Genomic DNA, 21,298 nt, shown 5'->3' on the forward strand with positions numbered 1-21,298 from the left:
AACTATGGGAGGAGGTGTGAGCTTGGCCACCATTTGTTGACATGCTTGCAGTTTCATGGAGAAAGCAGGTCTGAGAAAAAGAAAAGTATCACTCAGCAGGGAGTGACATGTGTTGAGGAGAAGCGGGAGGGATGGAGGTATCTTTTACTACGTAGGAGCACCTAGGTTCCTGGTTTTATTGTCCCTAAAAGCAGCTGCATCCTGGCTTCCCAAAGTTTAGTTACCTTGGTCAGTAAATTCCCCACTTTGCCTCTGTTAGTTGAAACTAGGCCACCTGCAACACTTGAAAGAACTTTCTTTTTTTTGAGAGGGAGTCTCGCTCTGTCGCCCAGGCTGGAGTGCAGTGGCCGGATCTCCGCTCACTGCAAGCTCCGCCTCCCAGGTTTACGCCATTCTCCTGCCTCAGCCTCCTGAGTAGCTGGGATTACAGGCGCCCGCCAACTCACCCGGCTAGTTTTTTGTATTTTTTAGTAGAGACGGGGTTTCACCGTGTTAGCCAGGATGGTCTCGATCTCCTGACCTTGTGATCCGCCCGTCTCGGCCTCCCAAAGTGCTGGGATTACAGGCTTGAGCCACCGCGCCCGGCCCAAAGAACTTTCATAATACACAAGCCTTGGGGGGATTAATCGAGGGGTAATGATGAAAGCATTAGGTAAAGCCAGCCCCTTTGAACAGCTCAGGGGTTGAGCTGGAGAATGGGTCTGTTGATGATTCAGGTGAAGGTGGGGCCTGGGACCCTGGCTCTTCATATAAAGTGAAGACTGTCAACCAAAAATTCAACGTCGATTGCAAAGGCATTTAGGACTTAGGGGAGAAATGAAAATGCATGCTTCTGTAGCAGAGGGGAAAAAAAGTGTCTAACAGGTTGTGAATAATTCAGATTTAATTACTAGGAAAAATGCCTTCCTTTTCTTTTTTCTTTTTATTCTTTCCCCGGCCTGAGGCTTAGGCAGCAGGTTTAGTAGATATTTTTGTTCCCAGAAATTCTACTTGAGAAATAGTGAGCCAAGTCTTCAGTTTTCTTCTGGTTGGGTGTGAAGACCAGGGTGTTTTGGATGTGGGCAGGAAGGAGAAGCAGGTATTCCTCAGCTCTTTCTGCTAAAGACTGCCAGGTATGGTACCCATCGTGGGAGGGTCCTTCTCTAATGCCTAGAGTCTCTGAGCTTGTGACCTATAAACTGGAAGGCACAGGCGTGAAATGCTCCCAACCATGCAGATGGGTGCCATTATAATTTTGTGGTATTATATCTCAGACGGACTCATCACCGCTTAGCAATCCTATTACACACCCACTGCCATCGATTTCAAACCTCATTACTCATTTCAAGCCCTTTAGTACTCAGTTTAGTACCCCACTCTCTCTCCTCTCCAGGAGATGATTTTTTTTTTTAATAACAGCTTTATTGAGATATAATTCATATACCATAAACCTACCCCCTTTAACGTGTACCATTAAATGATTAGATGATTTTTACTACATTGGCAAAGCTGTACAACCATCACCATGATCTAATTTTAGAACATTTTTATCACTCCCCAAAGAAGCTCCATACTAGTTAGCAATTACTCCTCATTTCCCCCTCTCCACAACTCCTGGCAAGCATGAATCTACTTTTTCTACTTACTGTCTCGAAATAGGGTTTGCCTATCCTGGACATTTCCTATAAATAGAATCATACAATATGTGGTCTTTGGGTGTGGCTTCTCTCACTTAGCATGATATTTTCAATGCTCATGCTTGAAAATTCATGTTGTAGCAGAAACCGGTACTTTATTTCTTTTTATGGCAGAATAGTATTCCATCATATGGCTATGTCTTTGATTTTTCCATTCATCAACTGATGGACAATCGGGTTGTTTCCAGTTCTGGGCTATTATGAGTAATGCTGCTATGCACATTTTGTACAAGTTTTGGTGTGGGCATACTTTCCAGTCCTGTTGGGTATATCTATAAGAGTGCAACTCCTAGGTCATGTGGTAACTCAAAATGATAACTGAGTTACCATTAAATTGCTAGGTCATATGGTAACTTTTTGAGAAACACCATTTTATGCTCCTCCTGGCAATGTATAGGGTTTCCAATTTCTTCACATTTTTGCTAATACTTGTAATTGTCTGTCTTTCATATTTTTGCCATTCTCATGAGTGTGAAGTGGTATCTCATTGTCGTTTTGATTTGCATTTCCCTAATGACTAATGGTGTTGAATATCTTTTCATATGCTTATAAGCCATTTATATGTCTTTGGAGAAATTCTTTTCAAATCTCTTGCTCATTTTAAAATTAGGTTGTCATTTTATTACTGAGTTGCAGTAGTGTTACAGCTCTTTTAGAATTTGTCTAGCAGGTTTTCTGATTTTTACCCGGAGCCCCTCCCCAGCAAAGAAAATGGAAAAAAAAATTGCATTAGTTCTTTATACAGTCTAGATACAAGGCCCTTATCAGATATTTGATTTTCAAATATTTTCTCCCATTCTGTGAGTTGTCTTTTCACTCTCTTGATTGTGTCATTTGAAGCATATATATTTTTTTGTTTTGATAATGTCCCATTTATCTATGTAATTTTTCTTTTCATTTGTGCTTTTGGTGTCATACCTAAGAAACCGCTGCTTAACTCAAGGTCATAAAGATTTACTCCTGAATTTCCTTTTAGCAGTTTTATAGTTTTAGCTCTTACATTTAGATATGATTCATTTTGAGGTTATTTTTGTTTATGATGTGAGGTAGGGATCTGACTTTATTCTTTTGCATAGGGATATCCAGTTGTCCCAGCACCATTTGTTGAAAGACTATTTTTTCCTGATTGAATTGTCTTGGCATTCTTGTTGAAAATCAATTCACTGTAATTATCTGACCTCTCAATACTATTCCATTGATCTATGTGTTTATCCTTATGCCAATACCATGCTATCTTCACACTGTTACTCTGTGTTTGAAACTCTAGGTTAGAAATGGGGAATGATGCATTTTTCAGCTCTGTTCGTTTTCAATATTGTTTTGGCTATTCTAGATTTATTGGATTTCTATATGAATTTCAGAGCCAGCTTATCAATTCTGCAAAAAATGCTGTGGGGATTTTGATAGGGATTGTGCTGAATCTATAGACCAATTTAAGGAATACTGCCATCTTAACAATATTAAGCTTCCTGATCTATGAATACAGGATACCTTTCCATTTATTTAAGTCTTCTTTAAGTCTTTCAACAATGTTTTGCAGTAGTCAGTGAACAAGTCTTGCACTTCTCTTATTGATTTTATTCCTAAATACTTGATTATTTTTTATCTTATTGTAAGTGTAATTGTTTTTTTAATTTCATTTTTGGATTGATCATTGCTACTGTATAAAATATTTTTGTATATTGCTCTTATATTCTGCAAGCTTGCTGAATTTGTTTATTAGTTCTACTAGTTTTTTGTGTGTGTGTATTCCTTAGAATTTTCTATATACCACTGGGTATGGTGGCTCATGCCTGTAATCCCAGCAGTTTGGGAGGCTGAGGTGGGTGGACAGTTTGAGGTCAGGAGTTCGAGACCAGCCTGACCAACATGGTGAAATCCCATCTCTACTAATTACAAAAAAAATTAGCCGGGTGTGGTGGCGCATCCCTGTAATCCCAGCTACTTGGGAGGGTGAGGCAGGAGAATCACTTGAACTCAGGAGATGGAGGTTGCAGTGAGCCGAGATTGTGCCACTGCACTCCAGCCTGGACAACAGAATAAAACTCCATCTCAAAAAAAAAAAAAAAAGAATTTTCTATATATGAGATTATGTCATCTGAAAATAAACATCATTTTACTTCTTCCTTTCCAATCTGAATGCCTTTTATTTATTTATTTTTTTCTTGCCTAATTTTCCTAGCAGAGGAACTTTTGAATGTTTTAATATAGTGGTCATAAGATATAGCATGGGCTTTGGAATCAGTCAAAGCTGGTCATAAATTCTGGCTCCACCGCTTCACTCACTTTGAACTTTGATATTCACCTGTAAAAATGAAAAGCACAACTCGTAGAATTTTTAAAAACATTTAAAAAATCAATGTATAATTTACACAGAATAAAATGTACAGACCTTAAATGTTCAGTTTGATGAGTTTTGACTATTGTATACATCTGTGTAATAACCATTCCAAAATAAGATATGAAGTGTCTCCATCATCCCATGCCCCTTTTTGTTCAATCTAATTCTTCTATCACCATAGATTCAATTAGCCTAGGCTAAGCCTAGACTGTGTAAGTGCTGTCATACAATATGTTCCCTTTTGTGACCAACTTCTTTTGTCAAACAATGTTTTTGAGGTTCATTCATCCTGTTTTGGGTGTCAGTGGTTTATTACTTTGTATTGCTGAGTAGAACAGGTTGAGCATCCCTAATCCAAAAATCCAAAATCTGAAATAGTCTAAGATACAAAACTGTTTGAGTGCCAACATGATGATCAAAGAAATTACTCACTGAAACATTTTGGATTGGGGGTTTTTGAATTAGGAATGCTGAGCCAGTAAGTACAATTTGAGTCTGAAAAAATCCAAAATCCAAAACGCTTCCAGCCTGAAGCATTTTGGATAAGGAATATTGAACTTGTATTCCATTGTGTGAACCTACTACTATCTGTTTATCCATCTTCCTCTTGATGGACACTTGGATTGTTTCCAGTTTGGGACTATTGTGAATAAGGTTGCTATGAACATTTGTGCAGAGGTCTTTTTGCAGATGTATATTTTCATTGGATGTAGATAAAATACCTAGGCATGAAATTGCTGAGCCATATAGTAGATATGCACCTGGTGTGTATATCAGGGCCCTGGCTTGAATATTTGTTCCACCAAAGCTCATGTTGACATTGGATCCTCAGTGTGGCAGCATTGGGAGGTAGGGGGTCCAATGGGAGGTGTTTGGATCATGAGAGCGGATCCTTTACGAAGAGATTAATGCCCTCCCTTGGGAGTGAGTGAGTTCTCACTCTGTTAGCTCCCATGAGAGCTTGTTTTGTTTTTGTTTCTGTTTTTGTTTAGTTTTGGTTTGTTTTAGACAAGTTCTGGCTCTGTCGCCCAGGTTGGAGTGCAGTGGCACAATCTTGGCTCACTGCAGCCTCGACCTCCTGGCCTCAGGTGTTTATTGTTTTTTTGTAGAGATAAGGTCTCACTAAGTTGCCCAAGAAGGTCTCAAACTCCTGGGCTCAAGCGATCCTGCCATCTTGGCCTTCCAAAGTGCTGAGATTACAGGCGTGAGCCCTGCACCCGGCCAAGCACAGTTGTTAAAAATAGCCTGGCGCCTCCCCTCTCTCTCTTGCTTCCTCTCTCACCATATGATCAGCATACACTGCTCCCCTTCACCTTCCACTAGGAGTGGAAACAGCCTGAAGACCTCATCAGATGCAGATGCCCAATCATGAACCTTTTCCCAGACATCAGAACTGTGTGCCAAATAGACCTTTAAAAAAAAATAAATTACCCGGCCTCAAGTATTCCCATCTAGCAGCACAAAATGAACTAACACAATCAGTAAGGATTAAATTTGTTTTAAATTACAACAAACTATTTCAGATCCAAAACCATTTTCAAGGCATGTGATCTATGTGACTTGCACTCTTCCCAGCTGTCCTCCCTCCCCCAGAATCTGTTTCCTCATTCACCTGCACCTTCCTACACTTTGCACTCCCATCAGCATCCCCTCCGCATCTCTGTTCAAGTCTCTGCCTCCCAAGCAACCCAGTGACTTGCCACACAGTCTTCCCTTTAATGGGCCTTAATAAAAACCCTTAACCAAGCCTGTCATCACTGTCAGTAGGAGGTGAGTAAGCAATTAGCATTCCTTACTTAATGGACCAGTATTTCTCTTCGGACGTCTGTACCAATTAAGAGATGGAAATAAAATTTTAATCTTGTTTCCTCACGAACATGGTACCTGTGTGGTTGAACATTCTCTTTCCAGGGCACCACACAGGTGAATTTGAAAACACTTTTATCTAGAGGGGCACTGCACAGTGACATAGAGGCAATCCTAAGTCAGGCTTTAGAAATTGTTTTCTGTTTGTTTAAAAAAAAAAAAAAAAGTTGGGTGCGGTGGCTCCCAGCACTTTGGGAGGCCAAAATGGGTGGATCACTTGAGGCCAGGAGTTCGAGGCCAGGAGTCCGAGACCAGCCTGGCCAACATGGTAAAACCTGTCTCTATCAAAGATATAAAAATTAGCCAGGTGAGGTGGCATATGCCTATAAACCCAGCTACTCAAGAGGCTGAGGCAGGAGAATCGCTTGAACCTGGGAGGTGGAGGTTGCAGTGAGCCAAGATCATGCCATTGCACTCTAGCCTGGGTGACACAGTGAGACTCTGTCTCAAAAAAAAAAAAAAAAAAAAAGAGAGAGAGAGACAGAGTCTCACTATGTTGCCTGGGCTGGTTTTGAACTCTTGGTCTCAAGCAACTCTCCTGCCTCGGCCCCCCAGAACATTTGGATTACAGGCATGAGCTAGTGGCCCTGGCCAGGCTTTAGAAATGTAAATGCATCTTGTGCTCTAAGAAGGGACAAATTGACCTATCTAGCCTACGAAGTTGTGGAGTATGTTTCTATAGAAAGTGATTGATGAAAAGAAATATAGAGGATGCATTTCTAGCAATTGAGAAAGCATCATGTATGAAGAGATGCCCAGAAATGGAGACAATGTATTTCTGTATTTCTGTTTGGATAACAGAAAGCTCTTATTTATTTGGCAGATAGGTACTGAGCACTTACTATGTGCTGGTCACTCTTCTATGTGCCAGGGTTACAGCAGGAAATAAAACAGACCTCAATGTCTTCTCTCACCGAGCTTACATTCTGGATTGAGGGTAGGTGGGGACCAAGAAGCCAAGTGAGTTTGGTTGATAGTTGAAGAAGTTTGGAGATGAGCAATGAAGATGATTAGAATTCTTCAAAGTAGAATTACATGAGCAGATGATGGACCTCGGATCTCAGATCTCATCTGGGAAAGGGAGTGAAGAAATTCCTTCACCTCATTCTCATAGAGCTTGGTTGGAGGGGCTGAGAGGCTCTCCCTAGCAGGATCTGGGGAAGGATGAGGATGGGGAAAGGAATCACTAGCTGGTTTGTTGACTGGAAGCAGGTTCTTGAGGGAGGAATGCTGAAGGGTTGGTATGAGGGAGTGGGGTAAGCTGGCAAGCTCACTTTTCTGGTGTGCTGGTGGCTAGACAGATCCAGGGCTCTGGAGCTGAGGTTGACCCAGAATAACAGAATGGTTCCAGGCATGTGCTTTGAAATCAAACAGATCTGGGTTTGAGTTGGGGTGTGCCACCTGCTGTGTGTGTGACCTTGAGAAAGTCTTCAACTTTCTCTGCAAATGAAGATCTTCGTTTCTTCTTCTTTAAAATGGGAACAATACTATGGCTTATTGTATGGATTGAACGTGTTAATATAATTATTACGTATCTGGGATTATTGTTATTCTTATGGATTGTTTGCAAAATGTCTTCCTCCTATGTTGCCTCTCCATGGGTGGATTCACAGTCATGTCTGGAAAATGACTGGGAGGAAACTCACTTCTTCCTCCCGAGACTGTCATGGCCACTGTCCCAGGGGTGTGTCGCCCAGATGTGTAGGGTTGCTAAGGGTCCACTGCAGCTGGGCAGGGGCTCCTGGCTGTCTCTCCGTGTCCTTGCACTCAGAGGCCTCTTTTCACTTTGTTTTTTAAATATTTCCCGAAGCTCTAATTGCTACACTTCCTCCAATGTTTTTAATACAGGCAATCAGTGACTACTGCAATTAGGAGGGCCTAATTACCATCGGCATTCTTTCTCTTCTCCCAGAAACCACCATCGGAACAGTCACAAATAAACCTTAATGAAGACCAAAGATCTTTCTCCAGTCTAAAGCCGTTTATAATCATGATCGCTTATTGTTGAAGACAGCAGGCAGAGGAGTCCTTTGAAGGACTGCTGCATATTCAGCAGTAGCAGGGAAAGATGCTCTGCGGCCGGGAGTCTGTGGCACAGGCGAGCAACAAAGGGAGCTTGCATTCAACCTATTGTTGTTATTATACTTTAATATATTTGTCTGATAAAGTCTCGAGTTATTCTATTAAAAAAGTTATCGGTTGGGTGTGGTGGCTCACGCCTGTAATCCCAGCACTTTGGGAGGCTGAGGCAGGTTGATCACCTGAGGTCAGGAGTTTGAGACCACCCTGGCCAACATGGCAAAACCCTGTCTCTACTAAAAATACAAAAATTAGCCAGGCGTGCTAGTGGGCACCTGTAATCCGAGCTACTCAGGAGGCTGAGGCAGGATAATCTCTTGAACCCGGGAGGCGGAGTTTGCAGTGAGCTGAGATTGTGCCATTGCACTCCAGCCTGGGCAACAAGAGCAAGATTCCATCTCAAAAAAAAAAAAAAAAAAAAAAGGTTATTGGAAATGTAGCGCATGAATGGTAACGTGCACTAATCTCAAGTGTAAAATGTGATGAATTTTTAAATATGTACAGACCTCATGTAACCATTAGAGAGATGGAGATGTAGAACAATTCCAGCATTAGCAAAGGCTCCCATTCCCTTCTATGGTGTATCCGTCAAGGTTGAATCAGAAAACAGAATGACAATGAGTGTTAGGGAATCAGGGATGATAAGAATTTGACCTTACACAACTGTGGGAGGAACTGTGGAAATAAAAGTCCAAAGAAAGGGAGTCAGGGTATCCAAGAAAAGGAGCTTGCCAGCTGTCCTGCAACACTGATATGCAGATGAATGAGTCAGAGTTTCCAGGGCAGCCCAGAAGCTGGTCACATTCAGTGGCAGGAGTGAGACCCCAAAGGGGCTGAGGGAGAAGCCCAGGGAAGGCTCTTGGGTCTTCATAGCTGCTGCCTCTGTGAAGTCACGTTAAGACGGAGCAGGGACCCCTCTTAAGGGACTTCCAGGCCACCCAAGCATGGAAATAAAGGAAAAGTCTTGAGTCCCTTCCAGGAAAATTCCAGGCGCCTAGCTAGCCTCAAAAAGTAAATGAGCTTGATGGGTTGATAGGTGCAGCAAAACATCACAGCACATGTTTACCTATATAACAAACCTGCACATGTATCCTGGAACCTAAAATAAAGTAAAATTAAATAAAAAAAAAATAGTAAATGAGGCTGGGCACAGTGGCTCATGCCTGTAATCCCAGCACTTTGGAAAGTCAAGGCGGGTGGATCACCTGAGGTCAGGAGTTCAAGGCCAACCTGGCCAACATGGTGAAACCCCGTCTCTACTACAAATATAAAAATTAGCCGGGCGTGGTGGCACGCACCTGTAGTCCCAGCTACTCAGGAGGCTGAGGCAGGAGAATCGCTTGAACTCAGGAGGCGGAGGTTGTAGTGAGCCGAGATCACGCCGCTGCACTCCAGCCTGAGCAACTGAGCAAGATACTGTCTCAAAAGAAAAAAAAAAAAAAGAAAAGAAAAGAAAGAAAGAAAAAATTAGTAAATGAGCAGGCTGATACACAAGGAGATAGTAATCAAGTATCCCAAGCAAGCGGGAGTCATAAGGTGCTTTGGTTCCCTACAGAACCTAAAAGATAACTTTTTTGTGTGTGTGTGTGATGGAGCCTTACTTTGTCTCCCAGGCTGGAGTGCAGTGGCATGATCTTGGCTCACTGCAACCTCCGCCTCAGGGTTCAAGCAGTTCTTCTGCCTCAGCCTCCCGAGAAGCTGGAATTACAGGCACCCACCACCACTCCTGGCTAGTTTTTGTATTTAGTAGAGAGGAGGTTTCACAATGTTGGTCAGGCTGGTCTCGAACTCCTGACCTTGTGATCCGCCCGCCTCGGCCTCCCAAAGTGCTGGGATTACAGGCGTGAGCCACTGCACCCGGTAAAGATAACATCTTAACAAAAGTTCTCGAGTTGCTTTTCAGAAACGCCCACCAGATGGAAAATGCCACCACTATCACATAGACATTGGGGGGTAAACTGAGGACTGAACTCTGACCGCCATTCTTTGTCCTAAATTTTTTCCTGGGGTTGTGGAGCAAGTCACACACATGGACCAGACTTTCATGTATTGGTTTATGATTTTGCCTGCAACTGCTGCTTTTCTGAAATGGACCCTTGCCTTTTTTTTTTTTTTTTTTAGATGGAGTCTCGCTCTGTCGCCCAGGCTGGAGTGCAGTGGCGCCATCTCGGCTCACTGCAAGCTCCGCCTCCCGGGTTCACGCCATTCTCCTGCCTCAGCCTCCGGAGTAGCTGGGACTACAGGCACCCACCACCACACCTGGCTATTTTTTTTTCTATTTCTTTAGTAGAGACAGGGTTTCACCGTGTTAGCCAGGATGGTCTCGATCTCCTGAGCTCGTGATCCACCTGCCTCAGCCTCCCAAAATGCTGGGATTACAGGTGTGAGCCACTGTGCCCGGTCTACCCTTGCCTTTAAAAACCCTTGCTTGTAAGCCATGGGGGGGGGGGGTTCAGGTCTCAAGTGTTAGCTACCCATTGTCCTTGCTTGGTGCCATGCAATTAATGCCCTTATCTCCCACTGCAAATCTTGGCATCAGCATCTGGCTTTACTGCACTGGGGCAAGCAAACCCCAGTTTTGTTCAGTCACATCTGGTGATGGATGGGGGTCACTGCTGGTGAGCTGGTCCTGGGTTCTGGAAGAAGAGCTGGACACAGTGTAGGGAGAGCAAAGACAAGCTGGAACCCACCAGCACCTCTGGATTGTCCTCACCACCTTGAAGAGTGGCTTGGTGCTGCTTCCCTCCTGCCTCCCACATCTCACACGCCTTCACTTTCCGCAGCTCCTACCTGGAGCCTGATAGGGAAGGGGATTCTGAGAAGCATGACTCCCAGTGGAACCCAACTGACTGTAGAATAATGCGGTGCCTATGCAACACTGTTTGTGTTCACTAAATGTGGCTAATAGGGTCATGTCCTCAAGCTGTGAGATTGTAGGGCCCTTGAGAGAGAAGCTTTATATTTCAACACACGACACAAGTACAGCACCTTTCCCAGAGCTGGCAAGGGGAGGAGGTGGCCACCACTCCTCATTCCTGTCTCCATGTCCCTTTAAGGGAAAGTAATACTAACAGAATTGGGTCAGATTCTAGAACAAGGGGCCACATTTACCAGTGGCCAAGGTCACCGTGCATTGACATATTTGTGGCCATCTTTGGCTGCAGAGGTAAGAGCAGTGGTTCTCAACCTTGGCTCCACAATGGAGTCATCTGGGAGAGCTTTACACAATACTCATGGCTTGCCCCTCTCCCCCAGGAGATTCTGATACGATTGATCTGGAGTAACAGTCTGGCACTGAGATTTTTAAAAATCTCCCCAAATGATTTTTTCCCCTTTCCTTTCTTTTCCTTCCCTTCCTTCCTTCCTTCCTTCCTTCCTTCCTTCCTTCCTTCCTTCCTTCCTTCCTTCCTTCCTTCCTTCCTTCCTTCCCTCCTTCCTTCCTTCCTTTCCGTCTTTCTTTCTTTCTTTCCTTCCTTCCTTCCTTCCTTCCTTCCTTCCTTCCTTCCTTCCTTCCTTCCTTCCTTCCTTCCTTCTTCTTTCTTTCTTTCTTTCTTTCTTTCTTTCTTTCTTTCTTTCTTTCTTTCTTTCTTTCTTTCTTTCTTTCTTTCTTTCTTTTCTTTTCTTTCTCTTTCTCTCTCTCTCTCTCTCTCTCTCTTTCTTTTTCACGTGATCTTGCTCTGTCCCCCAGGCTGCAGTGCAATAGCACAATACAGCTCACTGCTGCCTCAAACTCCTGCACTCAAGTCATCCTCCCACCTTAGTCTCCTGAGAAACTGGGTCTACAGGTGCACACCACCATGCCTGGCTAATTTATGTATCTTTTTTCTTTTTATATGTAGAGATGGGGTCTCCCTATGTTGCCTACACTGGTCTCAAACTCCAAGGCTCAAGCAATCCTCCCGCCTCAGCCTCCCAAAGTGCTGAGATTACCCAGCCTAGGACTGAGGAGAATGGGTAGCCACCATGTCCAGCCTACCCCAGGTGATTCTAATGGGCAGCCAAATTTGGGGACAACTGGAGGGTGAAGACCTGCAGCTTGGTAGGCTCCTTCTCCTCTTCTTTCCCATGCCATTAAAAGGTTAAATGGAACTGAAGCTAGCTGGCCTTCTTGGAGTAGGCCTGAGTGTTACAAAACAGAATGGGTGTCTACTCACTGGTGAAGCAAAGCCAAACCCTGATATTGGGATTGCAATAAGAGAAAGTGTGGCCCTTTATTACAGGGTACCAAGGAGAATCGGGCAGCTAATGCTTCAGACCTGAACTCCCTGATGGCTTACAAGAAAGGGATTTTTTTTTTTTTAGATGGAGTCTTGCTCTGTCACCAGGCTGGAGTGCAGTGGCACGATCTCGGCTCGCTGCAACCTCTGCCTCCCGGGTTCAAGCAATTCTCCTGCCTCAGCCTCCCAAGTAGCTGGGACTACAGACACGCGCCACCACGCCCAGCTAATTTTTGTATTTTTAGTAGAGACGGGGTTTCACTATGTTGGCCAGGATGGTCTCGATCTTCTGACCTCGTGATCCACTCACCTCACCCTCCCAAAGTGCTGGGATTACAGGTGTGAGCCACTGTGCCCAGCACAAGTAAGGGATTTTAAAGGCAGGGGGGCAGAGGTTACAGACAAAGTCATAAATCAGTATGTGGAGGCTGTACTTTGGCTTGAACAAAAAAGGTGCGACACCTTGGTAGCGGCCCACAGGTCACAGGTGGGTTCAAATATTTTCTGATTTGTGATTGGTTAAGGAGATGAAGCTTTGTCTAAAAATTTGGGATCAGCTGAAAAGACTGTTAGTTCTGGCTTGTGAACATGACCCCTTCCAGGTCCTCAGGAAGAAATTTAGAATGAAAAATGGGGCTGGGTGTGGTGGCCCATGCCTGTAATCCCAGCACTCTGGGAGGCCGGGATGGGTGGATCACTTGAGGTCAGGAGTTTGAGACCAGTCTGGCCAACATGGTGAAACCTGTCTCTACTAAAGATACAAAAAATTAGCCCAGCTGGTGGCACTCGCCTGTAATCCCAGCTACTTGGGAGGCGGAGGCAGGAGAATCGCTTGACCCTAGGAGGTGGAGGTTGCAGTGAGCTAAGACTGTGTCACTGCACTCCATCCTGGGCAACAGAGGAAGACTCCATCTCAAAAAAAAAAAAAAAAAAAAAAAATGGCAGTCAGAGTTCTGTCCTCAGATCCCCCTTTTCTGAGGGCTACCTGCCAGTGGATCCATTTGGTGGGGGTCCAGATTTCCAAAAAATAAGTCAGGCACATTTATTAAGATTTTGTCTTTAGTTTTTATGGGGAACCAAACATTCTCATGACTCTAACATCCTTGGCTTTTGTTTTAAGCACCATTACCATCTTGCTTATCAAATTGCTCATTTATTTCTCAGTCCTAGCTAGGTGCCTGGAATTTCCCTGGAAATGTAACTGCCCAGTGGGTTCACCTTGCTTGCTGCCTAGACAGAGCCAATTTCTCAAGACAGGGGAGCTGCAATAGAGAAGGAGTAATTCACGGAGAGCCAGCTGTGAGGGAGATTGGAGTCTCATTATTACTCAAATCAGTCTCCCCAAGCATCTGGGGATCACAGATTTTAAAGACTACTTGGTGGGTTGGGGGGAAGCCAGTGAGCCAGGACTGGACTGCCGATTGGTTAAGTAGGAGATGAAATCATAGGGGATTGAAGTTGTACTCTTGCCCGACGTCAGTTCCTGGGTGGGGATCGCAAGATCAGATGAACCAGTTAGTGGATCTGGGTGATGATTCATCAAGTGCAAGATCTGCAAAATATCTCAAGCACTGATCTTAGGAGCAGTTTAGGGAGGGTCAGAATCCTATAGCCTCAGCTGCATGACTCCTAAACCATCATTTCTAATTTTGTGGCTAATTTGTTAGTCTTACAAAAGCAGTCTAGTCCCCAGGCAATGAGGTCGGTTTTGGGAAAAGCCTGTTATCGTCTTTGCTTTGCACTATAAACTAAGTTCCTCCCAATGTTAGTTCAGCCTAGGCCCAGGGCAGCTTGGAGGTTAGAAGCGAGATAGAGTTGGTTAGGTTAGATCTCTTTCATGGTCTCAGTTACAATTTTGCAATGGTGGTTTCAGAAGGAATTCAAGGTTTTCCTTTATTTCCTTGCTTTCGTGGTCGAGGGTTGCCCAGAAGACACCAAGAGGAGTCCCCGCTTTGTCTCATGATCACTTTTTCTTTCCTCAACACTCTTTACTTTTGTCTCAATGACTCACTGATGATAAGATGTGGACCAACGGGGAACAAGAGGTTCCCATTAGGCCTGAAGGCTCCAGTCCAGTTGACCAGAGATTCCTGCATGTACTGACACTCGCTCCTCTTCTCCATACAACTGTGAGGGGTGATCCATGGGGTCAGAGAGAGGCTATCTCAAAATCCTCTGGGATTATTTTAAAAAAAAATTTTTTTTTTTACAGTCTTGCTCAGTCACCCAGGCTGGAGAGCAGCTCACTGCAAACTTCTAGATTCAAGCAATTCTAGTGCCTCACTAAATGTGGCTAATAGGGTCATGTCCTCAAGCTGTGAGTAGCTGGGATTACAGGTGTGCACCACCACGCCCGGCTAATGTTTGTATTTTTAGTAGAGACGGGGTTTTACCATGTTGGCCAGGCTGATCTTGAATTCCTGACCACAGGTGATCCACCTGCCTTGGTGTCCCAAAGTGCTGGGACATGAGCCACTGCTCCCAGCCTGGGATTCTTAAAAAATCCTCTTGTCTGAGCCCCACCGAGGACCAATTACATCAGACTCTCAGGGAGGGGTGTTTTGTATTTTATGTAATTTTGCTTATTTTACAACAATTTTTATGGAGTTACATATTACACTAGGGTACGTAAATCTTGAATCTTGAGTGTACAGCTCAACAAGATTTTTTTTTTAGTCAATTTTTTGGAAAGAAGGCGTTGCTCTGTCACCCAGGCTGAAGTGCAGTGGCATGATCACAGCTCATTGCAGCCTCACCATCCCAGGCTCAGGTGATACACCCACCTCAGACTCTGGAGTAGCTAAGACTACAGGTGCAAGCCACCACACCTGGCTAATTTTTAAATTTTTTATAGAGATGGGGTCTTGCTATGTTGTTCAGGTTGGGATTCCTGGCCTCAAGCAATCCTGCCATATCGGCCTCCAAAAGTGCTGGGATTGTGGGTGTGAGTCACCATGCCCAGCCAGCTCAATGAATTTTTACGTAAGTATATGCCTATGTACCACCACCCAGATGAAGCTTTAGAACTTTTCTAGCACCCTCTAGGAAGTTCCTTAAGGCCCTCCTGATTCAGAATGGCTGGGCTACTGGCTAAACTCCACCCTTAAGCCTGGAACCGTGGCCCTAAGCGAAAACAGCTGACCCCATTTTTCCTCCCAAATGTTGCCTTTTTGGCCTGCCATGCCCTTATGCTGTGTCCATAAAAAGACTTCAGCTGGCAGAGCAACACAAGTGGCTGAGTGTCGGGGATACAAGTGGCTGAGCAGAGAAGCAACTGAGCGTCAGAGACTATGGATAGACACAGCTAACTTCAGACTGTGCAGCTTTAGAAAGGGGCCCAGCCAGAGATGGCCCGGTTTCAGGGAAAGATCACCTTCTTCTCACACCATCCGCTTTCCAGCTCCCCATTGCACTGAGAGTCACTTCCATTGCCCAGTAAAATCCTCCACATTCATTACCTTTCAATCCATTCCTGTGACCTGATTGTCGCTGGACTCTGAACAAGATCCCGGGTGCCAAGAGGGCAGGGGCTACCACTCTGACCCTCCAGTGAGCTGGTTGGCACTTTGCTGTCCCTGGGTGGCACAGCTGAAAGAACATTGGTTGTAACATACTCGGATGCTGCTGTGGGGCCCGCACAGAGCCTGCTCCTGCTAGAGAGGCGTGACCGGCCAGTTCCAGTATTCATTCGCTCCAGTTTCCGCACTCACTTGCTTGCATGCTTCTTCTCGTGAGGAGTGGCCAGCAGCGGGCTGAGATAGATTAGCCACTTCAGTTCCCTCCCGCGAAGGGGGTCAAGGGAATTATCCTGTCTCACTCGCAGACAGTAACTCCTGCCACCCCACCAGAATAGGGCACCACTATTCTGACCTCTGTACCTCTAGATTAGTTTTGCCTGTTCCTGACATCATATAAATGAAGTTGTGTAGTATGTGAGGCTCATCCACATTGTGGGGGCAGCAGTCATTCATTCCACTGATGAGTATGTCACAAATTATTGATCCATCCTATTGATGATGAAAATGTGGTTGTTTTCAATTATTTGGCTATTGTAACAAAAGCTCCTATGAACATGTCGTACACATTTTTTTTTTTTTTTTTTTGACACAGAGTCTCACTCTGTTGCTTAGGCTGGAGTGTAGGGGCAAGATCGCAGCTTACTGCAACCTCCGCCTCAAGTGATTCTCCTGCCTCAGCCCCCTGAGTAGCTGAGATTACAGGCTTGCGCCAAAATACCCAGCTAATTTTTGTATTTTTAGTAGAGACAAGGTTTCTCCATGTTGGCCAGGCTGGTCTAGAACTCCTGACCTCAAGTGATCTGCCTGCCTTGGCCTCCCAAAGTGCTGGGATTACAGGTGTGAGCTACTGTGCCCTGCCTGTACACTTTTATCTTTTTTTGTTTTTGAAACGGAGTCTCACTCTGTCGCCCAGGCTGGAGTGTAATGGCGCAATCTCGGCTCACTGCAACCTCCACCTCCTAGGGTCAAGCAATTCTCCTGCCTCAGCCTCCCAAGTAGCTGGGATTACAGGCGTGTGCCACCATGCCTGGTTAATTTTTGTATTTTTAGTAGAGACGGGGTTTCAATATGTTGGCTAGGCTGGTCTCAAACTCCTGACCTCAAGTGATCTGCCCACCTCAGTCCCTCAAAGTGTTGGGATTATAGGTGTGAGCCAGTGCACCTGGCCTCACTTTTATTTTTTCATGAACTTGTTTTTGTTAGGCATATACTTGAGGATGGGATTGCTGGGACATAGGGCAGGAGTATGTTTACTGTTTATAGCATTGTCCAAAAGGCCACCGATATGGCCAAAGAGTAGAAAGGAGAGCTTTATGGGTGATACCAGTTTGTAAACTGGGAAGAGACAGTCTCCAGCCTGGACCAAAGGTGCTCTCTTTTCAAAGAGGGAAAGAGCAGGTTGGGTTTTATGCCTCACAGGACTTGTATTATACGTATTCAGCAAGTCTGGGGGAACAGCTGTACATATTTATGAGGGGCGCTAAGTGCATGTGCAGTGGGTAAACCTATATGCAACATACATCTCATGCTCACTTTGGGGTGGAGTTCTAGCATTAAAATGAGGTGGAGCTTGGCTCTGTACATAAAAAAGTGAACTACAGGACACAGAAACAGTTTGTGCACAGCCTCTGTAAGCTGCCGAGACTGGCTTAAGGTCTGCAGTTGCTTATCAGAAAAAACAGACCGGTCCTCTGTCCAACAGAGTTGTAGCAATCTGAGTTGTAAATCAGAGTTCGTAGAGGCCTGCTACTTTGCCTCTACCTCCTATTGCGTTAGGCAGTTTAGAAAGGTTGGCCGGGCGCGGTGGCTCAAGCCTGTAATCCCAGCACTTTGGGAGGCCGAGACGGGTGGATCACGAGGTCAAGAGATCGAGACCATCCTGGCGAACACGGTGAAACCCCGTCTCTACTAAAAAATACAAAAAACTAGCCGGGCGAGATGGCGGGCGCCTGTAGTCCCAGTTACTTGGGAGGCTGAGGCAGGAGAATGGTGTAAACCCGGGAGGCGGAGCTTGCAGTGAGCTGAGATCCGGCCACTGCACTCCAGCCCGGGCGACAGAGCGAGACTCCGTCTCAAAAAAAAAAAAAAAAAGAAAGGGTGTGGTTTTTCTTGTAGCAATTTAGGGAGTTTCCGTGCCAATCACTCTGAACCCTCAACCCGTGGGTAACATTTGTTTCGCTAACCACAGGGCCCATGTTAGTTGATACAAGGGAGTCTATTTTGGTCTCTCAGATCACAGTGGATAGGGCATAGGGTTTCGGTTGTCTGTTTCTAAGTTCCCAAGGTGGTTCTAACGTTTAGCCATAGTTGAAAATATCTGACATGGCTGGGCGCGGTGACTGGGCACGGGTGTGTGGCCCACAGTGGCGAGCCTCCCAGCACTTTGGGAGGCTGAGGCAGCGGATCACCTGAGGTCGAGAGCTCAAGACAAGACTGGCCAACATGGCGAAACCCTGGCTCTACTAAAAACACAAAAAATTAGCCAGACATGATAGCACATGCCTGTGATCTCAGCTACTTGGGAGGCTGAAGTAGGAGAATTGCTTGAACCGGGGAGGCAGAGGTTGCAATGAACTGAGGAGCTGAGATTGCAACACTGTACTCCAGCCTGGGTGACAGAGCAAGACTCTGTCTCAAAAAAAAAATAATAATAAAATAAAAAAATAAAATAAAATCTCACCTGGAAGATAAATAGAGGCAGTAATGTGGGGCTGCATTGTAATAAAACCCAAGTCAAGGCTAGGTGCGGTGGTTCATGCCTGTAATCCCAGCATTTTGGGAGACCAAGGTGTGCGGATCACTTGAGGCCTGGAGTTCAAGACCAGCCTGGCCAACATGGCAAAACCCTGTCTCTTCTAAAAATACAAAAATTAGCTGAGCATAGTGGCATGTGCCTGTAGTCTCAGCTACTCAGGAGGCTGAGGCAGGAGAATTGCTTGAACACGGGAGGCTGAGGTTGCAGTGAACCAAGACTGTACCACTGCACTCCAGCCTGGGCAACAGAGTCAGAACTTGTCCCCCAAACAAACAAACAACAAACAAACAACAAAACCCAAGTCAAAAAAGGGGGTAGCTGTGTCTTTAGCATAATAAAGCCAGATTTATTACTTCTCAATGAATAGGTCAAAGTCAAGTCGTGAGAGACAAAAACATTTATTGGTGGTGGTTTTTAAAGGGACGTTAGCATCGTGTTTGATTTCAATTGCTTTGGGAGAAAAGAAGCCATTGCCTAGAGTGAATATATCCACTGCCCTATCTTACCCTGCACCCTCATTCATGGGACAAGGATTCCTCCTCACCATCTGGAGAAACCAGAAGGATGTACGAAAGCTTACCCTTCCCACCAGCAAAAAGAGCAGAGGAGAAGTCTCTTCATATGCAGGAGACACGTGAGATGGCAGATTTTGCAACACATGAGGCCAGCCTGGGGAATTGGGGTCTTAGTTTTATGGGGGTGGCAGAGAGTTCAGCATGAGGACAGGGCATGTGGAGTACCGAACAGACTTTAGAGGGAGAGGAAAATAATAATATACAATATTGCAATTAATAATATCACTATATAATGAATATAAATGTAATTAATATATAATAATACATAATAAAATAAGTGGACTAAGGAAAGAAACACTTTCTTAAGACTTAAGTGTTCTATAATCCCAGCACTTTTGGGGGCAGAGACAGGAGAACTGCTTGAGGCCAGTAGTTTGAGACCAATCTGGGCGATAAAGTGAGACCCCATCTCTACAAAAAATTTTTTAAAAATAGCAGGGCCTGGTGGTGTGTGCCCATAGTTCCAGCAACTTGGGAAGCTGAGAGATGAGAGGATCACTTGAGCCCAGGAGTTCAAGGCTGCAGTGAGTTATGATTGCACCACTGCACTCCAGCAAGACCCTGTCTCTAAAAAATGAAAGGACTTAAGTGCTTATTCTTGGACTGAAGGAAACATACATCTGTTTCCCTGCCCCAGTCCAGTTTCAATATTAGCTGTTTATTTCCCACTGGCAAGTGAAAGATTTAGTTTCTATCCTATGATTAGGGGACAGCAGAGGTGGAATCTGTGGAGCAAAGTCCCTGCCAGGCAGCTGAAATCCTAACACACCAAAGGCTGTCTCTAAAGATAACCCAGCTTTGGTTTACGTAGCAGATGCCATGTCAGAATTAGAGTTATTTCCTCTGTCCTAGCGGGAGAGGTAATGGAAGGTCATGTTATCATTCTTGGGAAGATGAATTTCCCCAGAACCACAAAAGGCCTTTGTATTGTGGTGCTCTGGGCCCCTCTGGAGGAAATCAGGCTCTATTCTCTGGGAAAGGGGAAGTAATAATAGTCAGTCTTTAAGGAACAAATAAGAGAAGCTCTGAAGTAACTGTGGCGCCTCCTGGGAACAACCCATGAACTACCTTTAAAGGGTGAGTAGCCCCGTTGTCTCGGAAGAATGAAATAGAACTTTTTAAGAGCTTAAAGGAGATGAACAGCTCTTACATGTGTCTCTGGGAAGGATAAAAAGGCAGAACCTCCTGGGTGGCTAATTCCTTGGGGGTAATGGTGACAGCTCTAAGTGGAAACACTAAGCAAATGCTCCACTCTGTGGACTGAGATTCTCCCTCGGAACTGCCATGCGTTGCAACAGCTGCGGTCAGTTGAAGGGTAGTGTGAGCACTGATACATGAAACAGAAGCCATGTGTGACATCAAGGAGGGTGTTGACAATGGGTGAGTGGACCATCAAGGCATGGAAGCTGGCCTGTAATATTTTTCTTATTTTCCTCCACACTCTGAAGCCTGCAAGTGTCCCCAAATGTCCCTTCCTCAAAATCTGCTATCCCTCTTCAACAGCCAATAAAGCTCCAACCATCTAAGCTGCCTTTTTTTTTTTTTTAGACAGAGTCTTGCTCTGTTACCCAGGCTGGGACTATCTTGGCTCACTGCAGTCTCCACCTCCTGGCTTCACATGATTCTCTTGCCTCAACCTCCCAAGTATCTGGGACTACAGGTGCCCACCACCACACCTGGCTAATTTTTGTATTTTCAATAGAGACAGGATTTCACTATGTTGGCCAGGCTGATCTTGAGCTCCTGACTTCAACTGATCTGCCCACCTTAGCCTCCCAAAGTGCTGGGATTACAGGCGTAAGCCACTGACCTAGGTCTGTTGCCAAAAATTGACCATCTCAGGTGTCTACTGTCCTCTGCCTCTTCTGCTGATGGAGAAGGATATGCTCTGATCTCTGTTTCTCCTGGTGGAGAAGGAGGAGGTGGAGGGAAGAAAGAGTCCTGGTCCCATGGACAGGGAGTACGAGAGGGTGAAACCATAATAGATTTGTTGCCTAATACACACAGCAAGTTGATATGCCAAGACATCAGGTTGCAGCAGAGGGCCACCAAATGAGGAGATGGGAGGGATCCTCAAATCCATCTTCTTGAGGAATGTTAGATACAGTTAGGTTCCCTCTTCAAATAGCTTATCCAGTTTCCTCATTCTCTATCCTATAATTCCAAATACCCCCTTGCCTTTGCTGCACCCCAGCTTGTCTGAATATGCCTGAACTTGCTACCACCCCAGTCCACATTTCTTTCCTTATCAGGGAATAGGTTACCTTCCTA

At 45.0% G+C, this 21,298-nt stretch overlaps 1 non-coding gene across 1 annotated transcript; it reads left to right on the plus strand.

Annotated features, from left to right (window-relative positions):
* Window positions 1-2,312: 2,312 nt before the first annotated feature.
* LOC116271353 lies at window positions 2,313-2,373 on the plus strand. The gene has a single exon (XR_004179917.1). It is a non-coding gene; the product is annotated as a U7 small nuclear RNA (small nuclear RNA).
* Window positions 2,374-21,298: the final 18,925 nt, after the last annotated feature.

The sequence above is a fragment of the Papio anubis genome, chromosome 18, assembly GCF_008728515.1.
Source record: "Papio anubis isolate 15944 chromosome 18, Panubis1.0, whole genome shotgun sequence".
Taxonomy (NCBI): Eukaryota; Metazoa; Chordata; class Mammalia; order Primates; family Cercopithecidae; genus Papio; species Papio anubis.